General features: G+C 45.1%; 1 protein-coding gene across 5 annotated transcripts in view; it reads right to left on the bottom strand.

The window, feature by feature from the left end:
• Positions 1-14,056, bottom strand: part of GAB1 (GRB2 associated binding protein 1) — a 145,102-nt gene that overhangs the window by 116,674 nt on the left and 14,372 nt on the right. Inside the window, exon 2 of one of the 5 annotated variants that reach the window (XM_084626270.1) lies at positions 10,525-11,211. The exons of the other annotated variants lie outside the window; for them this stretch is intronic. The gene's annotated coding sequence lies outside the window, so the exon portion shown is untranslated. The remainder of the gene's footprint in view (positions 1-10,524; positions 11,212-14,056) is intronic. 5 annotated transcript variants of the gene reach the window in all.

The following is a 14,056-nucleotide window of genomic DNA, read 5'->3' as shown; positions in this document are numbered from 1 at the left end:
TCCAATCTATGAATAAAATTCAAGTATGAGAGGATGAGACCTACCAGTTCTAAAACCTTGAAGGACACGGTAACTAGAAACAATCAATTCAATTCACCAAGTACCGATAATATTTCCTTTGATTAATAAATCAGTTACTTGTAAATGCATAACATGTTCTGATAAATTTCTTATGTATCCTGCACATTTAAATTAGTTAGTTAAATAATGAAACAATTTTAGAATACAATTTTGTGCATTTTTAATTGAATTCTAATTTCCATCCAAAGATAGCTCGACACAAATCACAAATAAAAAATTAATCTAGGAAATAAAAATCATTCACCATTTTCTAAACATAATAAAATATAAATATTAAGAAATTTAAGTTATACAATGCTTAAATGTGTATAGATACAGTGTATCCTCCTGGTGAGCAAAAGCACCAAATTTAGTGTAATTGCTATACTGAGTTGCAAATCAACATGTTTTAATGACAGGTTTCAGAGTAGCAGCCCTGTTAGTCTGTACTCGCAAAAAGAAAAGGAGTACTTGTGGCACCTTAGAGACTAACCAACGTGTATGTTAAACACCCATTTTTTCATGGTCTGTATGTATATAAATCTCCTCACTGTATTTTCCACTTTATGCATCCGATGAAGTGAGCTGTAGCTCACGAAAGCTTATGCTCAAATAAATTGGCTAGTCTCTAAGGTGCCACAAGTACTCCTTTTCTTTTTGCATGTTTTAATGATTACCAACCAAAGGTAATCTTTCTTTAGGAAAATAACTTAAAAGCACAAATGCAAAACATATTACATTGATAATTTAAATCAAGGTTTCCTTCTTGTTGATTTAAATTATGATTAAAAGCAGTGATTTTAAATTAAACCACCCTGCTGCCAGTGGTGGGACTTAGGGTGGAGACTTATGACATGGATAGCAAGATTGGTAAGAAAGAGGAGCTGTGTTTTGTGTGGACTAAAGGGGCAATGTGGGTGACAGGAAGGCCATCAAGGAGGTTACAGAAATGAAGGAGAGAGAGGAGGGCCAAAATGAAAAATTTCGCAGCATGGACATAGGAAAAGTTTAGGTCTTAGGAAAAACTGTGAATGATCAATTGACAAAAGTTAGATCTGCCTTGACAAGGGCGAACTAGATGATGACCTTATCATCTAGTTCTAGTAATGGACCATCTAGTAATGGTCTCAAGTTGCAGTGGGGGACGTTTAGGTTGGATATTAGGAAAAACTTTTTCACTAGGAGGGTGGTGAAGCACTGGAATGGGTTACCTAGGGAGGTGGTGGAATCTCCTTCCTCAGAGGTTTTTAAGATCAGGCTTGACAAAGCCCTGGCTGGGATGATTTAGCTGGGGATTGGTCCTGCTTTGAGCAGGAGGTTGGACTAGATGACCTCCTGAGGTCCCTTCCAACCCTGATATTCTATGATTCTATGACCCTGGGTTCATGGGCCTCGTGACATGGAAGATAGTGGGATATTCAAAAGACAGAGAATTGGGACAACAGAGAGGACGTTAGAGGAAAGACCAAGATAAATTTAATTTGATGGTAAAACATTCACAAGGACACATCAGAGGTCAGCTCAGATTTGGGATTAGATGGCAGGTCAGGAGTGGTGAGGTAGATGTGTGGGCCACCAGAACAGAGATTGTATCTGAAACCATGTGAGCAGCTAAAATAACCCAGACATGGAAGGGGGTGGGGAGGGACAGACGAGAGAGATTCTCCCCCTCCCCACCCATGGACAGTGAGAGGAGGAGGAGGAAGTTAATCCACTGGAACAGACACTAAAGGAGGGACCAGAGAAGTAGGGGGAGAGGACAGATGCCACAGTTGCCTACGGAAGACAAAATGGAACGAAGAAATGTGATAAACCAATTCCAAAGAAGCAAGTATGTCAAGGAAAGAAAAGATGAAGTACTGACCCAGAGATTTGGCCAGGAAGAGGTCACTGAAGACCTTGGTGAGAGCAATTACAATAAAGAAAAGACAGCAGAAAGCTGAGATACTGAATCTAAGAGCCATGAAATGTAAATAAAGGGGTGGCTAGTGGAAGGGAGCTTTTAGGAAAGAACTCTCAACACTGGAACCCCCATTCTCTCATCCCTCTTGTTCTGAGCAACTCACACATTTGTTGACTTTTTGGGCACACAGCAATGTCTATTTATTTACTCAGTTTCACCTGAAGGATATGGGGAGAGGTTTGAGGTTTTTCTTTGAAGGAGGGCAGAGCCAGATTCTTTTGTTGGCATGCTACTAATGTCTAAATTGTTGTCTAATTGTTTTAATTATTGTACACACATGCCAAGAGATTATTTTGGTGAGCACAAGTTGTAAAATATACATGCTGCCCCTTTTCCATTTTAGAACGGAAGGTTTTAGAATGCTTACATATTTGGAATCTGAGGGAGTTTTATCTAATTTGAGTTTTAACAAAGCATTAAAGGTGTTATTTGTAAAATGGGTGTAGGAAGTTCAGTGTCTAGCTGCCATTTGTGCCTTTGAAAATCTGTGGTTTTAACACAGAGAAACTAGATAAAATGCCCGACTGAAAGCAAATTGGTTATTTAATAGTCAAAAAGATAAACAAACATCCAATCCTTAAAGTTGTCACAGAACCAATTTTATCAATTACAATGTCATAGGCAATGGCTCCCAGCTGACTGACAATGATATAACAGATGTAGCTAGCTCAAAGACCTCACTTGCCTTTCTTTTTATACGATTATTACAGTTGTAGGAGAGCACGTTTTTTAATTTCTACAAAATTTGCTTATTGTGTTTACTATTAAATAAAATAACCCATGATGAAAACCTGAAGTATGCCATATAAATGTTAAAAATTGGTTGATTAGTCCATAATCAGTAAAATGTGTCCCTGAGCAAGACTAGGAACTGCAATTTACCCTTCTTGAGCACTCATAGGCCATAATCCTGCAATCAGATCTGTATGTACCCCCCTTTATCTGGACACAACTGCAGGATTAGAGCCTCAGTCAGACTGTAGTCATCAGTTACTGAGCCTCACAATATTAAGTGTCCCAGGAGAGGTGACTATCTGTAGGTAAAAATTATAAGTGGTACACTGTGTAGGCCTTCTTAATAAAGTATGCAGTCCACAAACTATAAGCAAAGCAAAAACTAATCTCAGTTGTCACAGAATTATAGATGTTCCCTATTAACACAGTTGAAGCTAAACACACATATACCCTATATAAATAATTCTGTTTTATTTTATTAACTATTTTTATTTACATTACAGGATTATTTTAACACCAAGAGTCTTGCATTTCTTTACAGAACTTTGGTGCTGCTGGATACAAGATAGAGGTCTCTAATAGTATGATCTCAAAATAGGTTGGGGGGTTTTGGTAGACTGAATACGGTTCTCTGCTTTGTAAAATGGGAGAAAAAATTCTGGAAAAGTTAGATTATTTTCTCCTTGTTTTGGTAAGGCAGACCCTCCTTTTTCTGCAGAGCTGGTCCATAAAATATTGTCAGTGATCCTCCAATAAAAAATGCCTTTTCCACAAAAGCCAAACTTTCCATGGGACAAATCAAAATGATGGCTCTCTGGCTGGTGCACAGAAGGCTCCTGTCAATTTCACTTTCTGCCAGTGAAACTGACAAAAGCTTTCCCAGGGGGCTGCTGGGTGCCCTGCCTCTCAGCCTCCTGGCCAGCTCCAAGGTCAGAGAGACATAAAGCCATAATACTCTGCCTCAGCAGTGCTCCAGGAAATGTTTCTCAACTTCACTTTCTGCTAGTGAAATTGACAAGAGCCTTTCAGGAGGACAGTCAGGAAGCCAAACAAATTCTATTTTGGTTCTCCTAAAATGGAGTTCTTATTTAAATCCCTTCCTACGTGCGGGGTAGTGGGGGGTGGGATTTCCATTTCCTAGCCTGTTCTATTTTAAATGACAGCCTGTAAAGCACACTGTTTATCTTTAAAGTTTTATAGATGGAGAATTAGAGGTGAAGGACATGTCTTCTACTGATTCCTGCCTCTATCTCTATGTTCAACTTACTATCTTTTACCTCTACATCCAGTAGTTTTAAGATCCATTTAGAAAATAAATTAATCAGTGCAGGGGGTTTCATTTTTTCAAGGATATCCAGGAGTCACATACTAAGTCAGAAACTTCTATTTTAAATAGCTTTATTCTCTAATTAGTTGACTGCTTCCCCCAAAAGATGTGAACGGGTGCCTTTTATTGTTTGAGCAAATTCAGAGGCTGATACCGTTCTTCCTTCCCACAGCACTGGTTTATTCTGAAATCTGCTTCCTTCTCAGTTAGTTGCAAAGACACTGCAGTCACATTTAATATAATATACTGCATTAAATAATGTAATATATTGCAAAATTATGGTTGCTGGATCTTGTATTTTGCACACTACATGACTCTACCGTCGACAGTCTTCCTGAGCTGTACCCACTTGCTACAAGTTTTGTATAAAGTTTAGCAAGACTGTTTTTCTTAATGCTCAAAGCATTTACAACAGATTTATAAAGCCACGCCTGTGGTTTTATTGGCCAGGAAGCCAAAATTTAGTGCATGAAACAGGAGTCTTAAAAGGAAGTGCTAGGGAGCTCACGGAGACACTGTTTAGCTGAAGTGCTATATCATAGACCCTCCACTTTAATACCGTTTATACTTTAAAAACCAACCCTTCCAAAAGGACAAGACTGTCATTCATTCTTAATAGATCACATATGATGTAATTACTGAAATTCAATGCAAGTTTGCTATAATTTAATAACTTCAATTTAAAATGGAAAATTAAGTTTACATGCTAATGTGATATTGATTGACTAGAACTAATTAACTATTACCATGAAACACTATGGCATTATCTTAAGATAGCATGAAAAAAAATTGACTAAACAAAACCTAATGAAATCGGACTTCCAATGCTATCTTTATTGTAGTTAGGAGGCCTCAGTACTAGAAACTGAACTTGAAAGAGCCCTAAAAGGCACATTATGGTAATAATAATAATAGTAATAATAATAATATGGTAATACTATAATAATTACAGGACTCAACGTACACATTTTTGCTTGAGATTCAGGAAAAATCTCAACATGCAATTTTAAAAAGACAATTAAGAAACGTATAGATTCTTTAAGTGGGTACCTATCTTAATCTACACTCCCTTTATATCATAACTAAAAGGATAAAATCTGTATGGGTAAAGCCATTTTCACATAGTTTACTTCAGGACTTAGTTCCCACTTATTGTTCTGTTCTCAAAAACCAAATCACTATAATTTAAAATTAGTTAATATTCGCAGACAGCAATGCCTTGTGTCGCACCTCACCATGGTTAACCATGTTGTGGGTTTAGATTTTTGAGCATTCTCCCAATGTTACACCTTAGAGACTAACAAATTTATTTGAGCATAAGTTTTCGTGAGCTACAGCTCACTTCATCGGATGCTGTAGCTCACGAAAGCTTATGCTCAAATAAATTTGTTAGTCTCTAAGATGCCACAAGTACTCCTTTTCTTTTTGCGAATACAGACTAACACGACTGCTACTCTGAAACCTCCCGATGTTGTTCATTATCCAACTGGGTAACCCGAGTGAATGTTACATTCTCCTTGTGAAAACAAGAAATCCTGGTCCTCCCAAGCATATAAAGTAGGACCCTCTCTTCCAGAAAGGGAGTGGAGGCTTAGACACAAGAGAGGGAACAAGAGACAGAAAAGGAAGAAAAGGAGCTCTGGCCACTTAATGTGAAATTTCCAAAAAGGTTAAGTGGGCTCAAATCTTCTGCCAGACTTCCCTCTTCTGAGGATCTCCCTCAATATCTCATGACATTTATCAGATGGAAAAGAAGGACGTAGCAAAAGCTTTTTTACACCTGTGGAAGCATATTCATTAATGAGGAAATCAGCATGGGAGATGTGTTCATTTCTTGGCTAGTTACCCAATTGTCAAACCTAGCATAAGCCTTTTCTCTGCCTCTTCCTCCATTCTTCCCACAACTGATTTTAAGCCAATGATATACAGGAATTCCATTCTAATGTTTCAGTTTGAGTGGCACAGCCATAAAGGAGCTAAAATCTCCCCTCAAGGTCTAAACTAAACAGCTTTCCCAAGTGATGAATGTGAGAGCAAACAATGCATCAAGAGACACTAACTTTTGAGAAGTTCAGAACAGAGATCATTCTCTTTAATAGCAACCAACTGCATGAGAGCTTAGTATTAGGTTCTCTCCCACCCCCCTCATCTGACACTCTCTGATGGGTCCTGAATGCATCTGCAATGCTCCCCCCTCCCCCAACTTCATCTCAATGGGTGAGGGGGGCTGTTGATCAAACAGACAGGGATAGACACACAATGCCCGGAAGAAAAGCAGGAGGTGAGAACACATGCTTGACAGATAGAAGCCAGACTCTCCTTCTCCTGAGGTCCTACACCTCCCATTTGTTGAGCTGGAAGAACAGGCCAGACTGACTGGCTCTCATGCCCTCCCCCATTCTAGTTCAGCCCTGCTCAGGTTTTTCAAGGGTCTCTTGCCCAGGGCTTAATTTGTGGCAGGGCTTGCCAGTTCATAGGCCCAGCACTACTGGGCTTGCTACATCAGTTATGAATGTAAAATAATTGCCTGAGCCCCAGCACCTCTTTCATTACAAATTAAGCACTGCTCTTGCTCCTTTAGCTGCCACATCCTATCTCCACTTAGCTGTAGTGTAGGAGCTGTATTTTTCAGAATGCTGCAAGTCTGATTGATGGTCTGTTTTGGGATCAGGAAGGAATTTTCCCCATTGGGCCAAATTGGCTAAGGCTTTCTTGCCTTCTTCAGTGTTTAACAGAGGCCCAGGTAGGTTGAAAATGATCACTTGAAAGTTTAATATAAGAAAAGGTAAGACTGTTCAGCTTGTTTTAACTTGTGGCTGATGTCCAGTGCAGATAACAGACAAAACAGCCAGCTCTCAGAGGTAAATGAGCCCTAAGATTTCACTGGTGGACCTTGTACCTATAGGATTCATAGATTCCAAGGCTGGAAGGGAGCACTGTGATCATCTAATCTAGGGGTTGGCAACCTACTGCATGCGTGCCAAATAGGGCACGCGAGCCAATTTTTAATGGCACGCTGCTGTCTGCCAGCCCGGCCCGCTCTTTTCCACCCCCGGCTCACTGCTCTCTCTTTGCAAGGCAGGCAAGCTTCTCGCTCTCCCTGCCTCGTCCCCCTGCCCCTCCTTCTCTCCCTCCCTGGGGCCGATCAGCTGACAGCCCTTGGTATGGAGGAGGAGAGGTAAAAGCGGGGAGAGGTAAAAGCAGAGCCGCAGCACGCTCTCTGCTCCGGGGACCTTGGGGAAGGGGGTGGAATCAGGGGGCATATCCCCTCCAGCCCCTTGCAGTGAGCTGCTCAGGGCAGGGGCCTGGGAGCACCCCCATGACCCAGCCCACACTCCCAGCCATCTGCCCTGACCCCTGCACCCCCCTCAAATACCCCCAGCCCTCTGCCCTAACCCCTGATCCCTCCTCACACACACCCCAGCCCCGTGCCCTGACCCCGGCACCCCCCACACAACCCCAGCCCTGATTCTGGCACCCCCCACACATACCCAGCCCCCCCAGACCCGTGCCCTGACTCCTGCACCCTACTCACACACCCCCAGCCCCCTGCCGACTCCTGCACCCCCCACACATACCCAGCCCCCCCACACCTCATGCCCTGACTCTTGCACCCCCCAAATCCCCACACCCACCCTGAGCACCAAACGGGAGCTCCTGCGTACACACACACACCCATTCCCACCTGCACCCCTTACACCAAATGGGAGCTGCCCAGGTAAGCACTCCACACCCAAACCTCTAGCCCCCTCCCTCATTCTAGCTCCTGGCCAGACCCTGCACCCCATCTCCCCACCTGCTCCTTCACCCCCAGCCCTGTTCTTAGCACACTCCCACCCTTATCTCAGTGCAGAGAGAGGAAGAGAATGGCTAGAACCAGGGAGAAGGTAGGTACCTACTCTATGTGAACAGGGCCGGGACTCCAGACCGGCAGCGGGCTGAATGAGGCCGACAACTGGGACCCTGGCTGGCAGGAGCTGGCAGACGGAACCCCAGACCGACGGAACCCCAGCCGCTCAGCCCACTGCCAGTCCGGGGTCCCAGCCACCGGCCCCGCTCAGCCCACTGCCGGTCTGCAGTTCTGGCTGCCTGCCCCTTGCCAGCCAGGGTCCCGGCCGCAGGGCCCGCTCAGCGCGCTGCTGGCCTAGGTGAACCGAACCCCAGGCCAGCAACGGGCTGAGCGGGCTGGCGGTGTAAGATCAGCATTTTAATTTAATTTTAAATGAAGCTTCTTAAACATTTTGAAAACCTTGTTTACACACGACAATAGTTTAGTCATATAATGTATAGACTTATAGAGAGAGGCCTTCTAAAAAACATTACAATGTATTATTGGCACGCGAAACCTTAAATTAAAGTGAATAAATGAAGACTCAGCACACCACTTCTAAAAGGTTGCCAACCCCTGATCTAATCTGACCTCCTGTATAACATAGGCCATAGAACTTCCCCAAAATAACTCCTAGAACAGATCTGTTAGAAAAAAAACCAAAGTCTTGATTTAAAAATCAAATCTAAAAATTTGAATTGAATTTAAAATGAAAAAATACACTTCAATATTGGTAAATTTTTCTAATGGTTATTTACTCTTACCATTAAAAATGTACCATTACAAATGTACAGCTTCAACTTCTAGCCAGTGGATCATGTTATGCCTTTCTCTGCTAGATTGAAGAACCTATTATCAAATATTTGTTCCCCAAGGCGGTATTTGGCTGTTCTCTGACCCACTCCAATTTAACAACATCCTTCTTTAATTGTGGGCACCAGAACTGGATGCAGGATTCCAGCAGCAGTCACACCAGTGCCAAATACAGAGGTTCACAGCTTTAACTCAGTAATGAAATGGACAAAAATCTTGTCAATTTCACAGTGCTGGTCTTTCTGAAAGTTCAGCAGCAGTCACTGAAGCAAACTTAAGAGAGATTCACAGGTATGCCCCCCAGCAACCTCCCCCCCCCCCCCCACACACACACAAAAAGGCTAGTTGAGAAGTATAACAGAGACTCTCACACACCCCATGTGTAATGTAACAGACTAATCTGCTCAAGAGTTAGGAAGCTCTGGAATGGAAAATGGTTGGATGGAAAGAGAAAGTTTATCTTCCTTTCCACCCCTCTCCCCTAGCTGCTGGAATATGCTTCAACTTTGTGAGACACCTGCTAGATAGAGATGGATACAAAAGATACAGCCCATGAGCACAGTCCAGGAACAGCATTGTAGTAGGAATCACATCACCATCCATCTTCCAAGCAGATGCTGAAAGCCTTCCCCCTTCCCCCACCACAAAGTCTTTTCTCTGTCTCTGTCCAGCAGGCATCTGGTAAATTTTTCAAGGCCTGGTTAAACACAGTATTACTGATTTTTTTCTATTGTTATTATTTTAGGAAAATGCAAGAATGTAAAATTCTGAAATTCAACAACAGGCAAAACAGAGGCCTTGTGTGTCAAGGCCAGATATGACTGTACTTTAACATTATTATTAGCACATAAGACTATTCAACATTATATAATCTCTTATTTACACAAACATTAATGAGAGGCTCACCTCACTTGTAGGAAAGAGAGAGACAAGGCAAGTGAGGTAATATCTTTTACTAGACCAACTTCTGTTGGTGAGAGAGACACTTACACAAAAGAGTGCTCTTCAAGTGACCTGAAGTAGAGCTCCGTGTAAACTCGAAAACTTGTCTCATCAACAAAAGTTGGTCCAATAAAAGATATTACCTCACCCACCTTGTCTCTCTAAATTCATGGGTCCAACATGGCTACAACAACACTACACACAACTGTTACAGAGAGGCATTTGCTGATTCAAGCACAATTCTTGTAACTCTTAGGGCTTGGCTACACTTGCGAGTTAGAGCACATTAAAGGAGCCCCGGGCACACTAGCTCACTACCCGTCCACACTGGCAAGACACATAGCGCGCTCTGACTCGATGGCTAGAGTGCTCCCTGGTACTCCACCTCGGCGAGTGGAATAACGTTTTGTGCGCCCCCGCTGGAGCGCCGGGGCACCAGTGTGTTAGTGCACTCTGACTGGCCTCCAGAAGTGTCCCACAATGCCTGTTCTAGCCAGTCTGGTCATCCCTTTGAACTCTACTGCCCTGCCCTTAGGTGACCAACCATCAGACCCGCCCTTTAAATTCTCTGGGAATTTTGAAAATCCCCTTCCTGTTTGCTCAGCCAGGCGTGGAGTGCTCTCAGCGAATCTTTCCAGGTGACCATGCCTCCACGCATCAGACGATCCCCAGAGCAATGGCGAGGTGCTGGACCTCATCAGTGTTTGGGGGGAGGAAGCTGTCCAGTCCCAGCTGCGCTCCACCCATAGGAATTACGATACCTTCGGGCAGATATCAAGGGACATGATGGAAAGGGGCCAGGACCGGGACGCACGGCAGTGCAGGGTTAAAGTGAAGGAGCTGCGGAATGCCTACCACAAAGCCCGCGAGGCAAACAGCCGCTCCGGTGCTGTCCCTGCAACCAGCCGTTTCTACAAAGAGTGGGACACGATACTTGGGGGCGACCCCACCTCCACTCCGAGGACCACCATGGACCCTTCAGAGCCCCGTTCAACAAGGCAGGAGGAGGAGCAGCAACAGTAAAGTGGGAGTGAGGGTGCTGAGGTGGAGGAAGACATCCCGGCATCCGTAGATGCATGCAGCCAGGAGCTGTTCTCAAGCCAGGAGGAAGGTAGCCAGTCGCAGCGGTCGGTTCTTGGGGAAGGACAAACAGCAGAGGAGCTTCCTGGTAAGTGGCTTTTATTTTGGGAAGGAAGTTATTCGGCGCGGGCTCTTGAGGCTAGGAGGGTTAGGGCTGCATGCATGCCTAGATGCAGAATAGGGCGTTGATGTGGTCTCTCACATCGTGGTAATCGGCCTCAGTGATCTCTTCAAAGGTCTCATCCAGAACTTGGGCAATGCGCTTGCGCAGGTTTCTCGGGAGAGCCACTGTGGTCCTTGTCCCATCAAGGTTAACTTGTCCATGCCACTGTGCCGTGAGGGGACTATTGCTGCACACAGGCAAGCTGCATATGGGCCAGGGCGGAAGCCGCACTGTAGTAGAAGACCCTCCCTTGCTTCCCAGGTCACCCTCAGCAGCCAGATATCTTCCAGGATGAACTCCTGTGGAAAATGTAGGGACAGTGTTCAGTATAGGGGCCCGCTGCACCTGTTAGCTCTCCCCAAGGCACAGAAACCCAGAGGACAGTACAGCCATGAAACCATCAATCACGCTTGACCCTGTGCTTACTCACCATTTTGGTGCTCCCGTGGGTTATGTGCGCTTTGGGACGGGCAAATTATGCTATTGTGTAGACTGTGCTCGCCCTTAAGTACGGGGGAATCATTGCTCTGTCTGGTGTGAACAATGCTGCCTCTGTTAAGTGTTGTATTTTGCTTTTACAGCTGCAACTTTGAGATCTCAACCGTCCATGTTATCACAGGCCGAAAGACTCCAAAGAATCAGAAAGAGGCCACGTAGAAGCAAGGAAGACATGTTGCATGAAGTAATGCAGCATTCAAGTAATGAAAATCAAAAAGTACAGGAGTGGCGGGACAGTAAAAGGAGGATCTGCCACAGGATAAGGAGCGCCGACACAAAAGCGTGGTGCTCCGGCAGCAAAGCACAGATCGGCTGATAAGCATAATGGAGCGCCAAGCAGACTCTATCCAGGCGCTTGTAGCCATGCAGGCAGATCACTACCGTGCCCACCTCTCCCCCCCCCCTCCCCCCACAGCTCTTGTCCCAAAACTCTTTCCCTTATGCCCCCATGTCACCTCCAACCCACTTTCCCCAACATCTGGGTTCTTACCGCCACCCGCAGCTTCACCACCCAGCCCTGAAAACTACGACCCTTACCCACTGCACTCACCCCCATCACCATGCAGTATAGCCATCCTGAAGTGCAGCACTCATTGCACTGCACTCCAGACAGGAAGGCTGAGTATGAGAACAGGACATATGCAAATCTGTGATTGTACCATTCCCCATCTCACCCCCTTGCCCTTTCCCTTTCCCAAGAGGTTGTGTTTCTTTTCAATAAATGGATTTTTTGGCTTTGAAAACATTCTTTATTATTGCATAAAGTAAAAGATACCTTCGTCCAGGAAAGAAACAGGCACTGCAAGTCAGCATAGCAAACAAAGATTCCTACTAACATTGGAACCACTGCACTTCACTCCCGTGCAGAGCACCAGACATTACTGGTGGCTTTCAGCCTCAAATTGCTCCCTCAAGGCATCCCTAATCCTTGCAGCCCCAAGCTGGGCCCCTCTAATCGCCCTGCTCTCTGGCTGTTCAAATTCAGCCTCCAGGTGTTGAACCACCAAGTTCCATGCCTGAGTGAATCTTTCACCCTTCCCTTCACAAATGTTATGGAGAGTATAGCACGCGGATATAACCGCCAGGATGCGGTTATCGGCCAGGTCCAGCTTCCCATACAGAGAGCGCCAGCGGCCCTTTAAATGGCCAAAAGCACATACCACAGTCATTCTGCACCGACTCAGCCTGTTGTTGAACCGCTTCCTTCTGTTGTCAAGGCTCCCTTTGTAGGGTTTCATGAGCCACAGCATTAAAAGGTAAGTGGGGTCCCCAAGGATCACAATGGGCATTTTGACTTTCCCTACAGCGATCTTCTGGTCTGGAAAAAGAGTCCCGGCTTGCAGCTTCCTGAACAGACCAGTGTTCCGAAAGATGCATGCACCATGCACAATTCTGGTCCAGCCTGCATTAATGTCAACGAAACACCCATGGTGATCCACAAGCGTCGGGAGAACCATAGAGAAATACCCCTTCCGATTAACATACTCGGAGGCTAGGTGGGCTGGTGCCAGAATTGGAATATGCGTCCCATCTATCACCCCTCTGCAGTTAGGGAAACCCATTTGTGTAAAGCTATTCACAATGTCATGCACGTTACCCAGAGTCCCGGTTCTTCAGAGCAGGATATGATTAATGGCCCTGCAAACTTGCATCAACACGATTCCAGCAGTCAACTTTCCAACTCCAAACTGGTTAGTGACCGATTGGTAGCTGTCTGGAGTTGCTAGCTTCCAGATTGCAATAGCCACCTGCTTCTCCACCGTCAGGGCAGCTCTCAATCTTGTGTCCTTGAGCTGCAGGGTGGGGGCGAGCTCCTCACATAGCCACTTTCATGGGACTCTCTCATCCGAAAGTTCTGCAGCCACTGCTCGTCATCCCGGACTTGCATGACAATGTGATCCCACCACTCAGTGCTTGTTTCCCAAGCCCCAAAGCGGTGTTCTAAGGTGGTGAGCATGTCCATGAATGCCACAAACAAACTCATGTCATATGTGTTACTCGAGTCGATATCATCGTCGGACTCCTCACTGTCACTTTGGATCATAAGGAATAACTTGACTGTAAAACATGACGTGCTGGTGAGACTCATCAGCATACTCCTCAGCAGTTCGGGCTCCATTCCCGCAGACCGAAAGGGAAAGGGAAGACAGAGCATGCAGTACAAAAAACGTTGAAAGATGGTGCCAAATGTGGACGGAAGCACAGGGATTGCTGAGATGCAAACAGATGCATCACGGGGCGTTGGGACAGGACCCAGAATGCCCCGCACCCCCTGCCCTTTTCCCACAAGCCACAGTGCCAGAATGGGAAGAGGTGCTCTGTGGGATAGCTGCCCCAAATTCACCGCTCGCAATGCCCTGCAAGTGCCGCAAATGTGGCCATGCTAGTGCTCTTGCAGCTGCCAGTGTGGACAGACTGCAGCACTTTCCCTACTGCGCTCTATGAAGGCTGGTTTAACTCAAAGTGCTCTAAATCTGCCCTTAGGCATCACAGATCAGCCATTAGTGACTGCTGATAGTCATCTGATAACGAAGAACTGCCAAAATTATTTTTCCTAGCACTGCCAAGTTTGCTATTTAGTTTCATTTCTGTCTAAAGAGAAATGCATATTCACTGTATCATAACTAAGAACATGACATTACCATG

The sequence above is a fragment of the Lepidochelys olivacea genome (genome assembly GCF_965140295.1).
Source record: "Lepidochelys olivacea isolate rLepOli2 genome assembly, chromosome: 4".
In the NCBI taxonomy this organism is placed as follows: domain Eukaryota; kingdom Metazoa; phylum Chordata; order Testudines; family Cheloniidae; genus Lepidochelys; species Lepidochelys olivacea.
The sequence above is the reverse complement of the archived record's forward strand: the minus strand, read 5'-3'. Positions and strand labels throughout refer to the sequence as shown.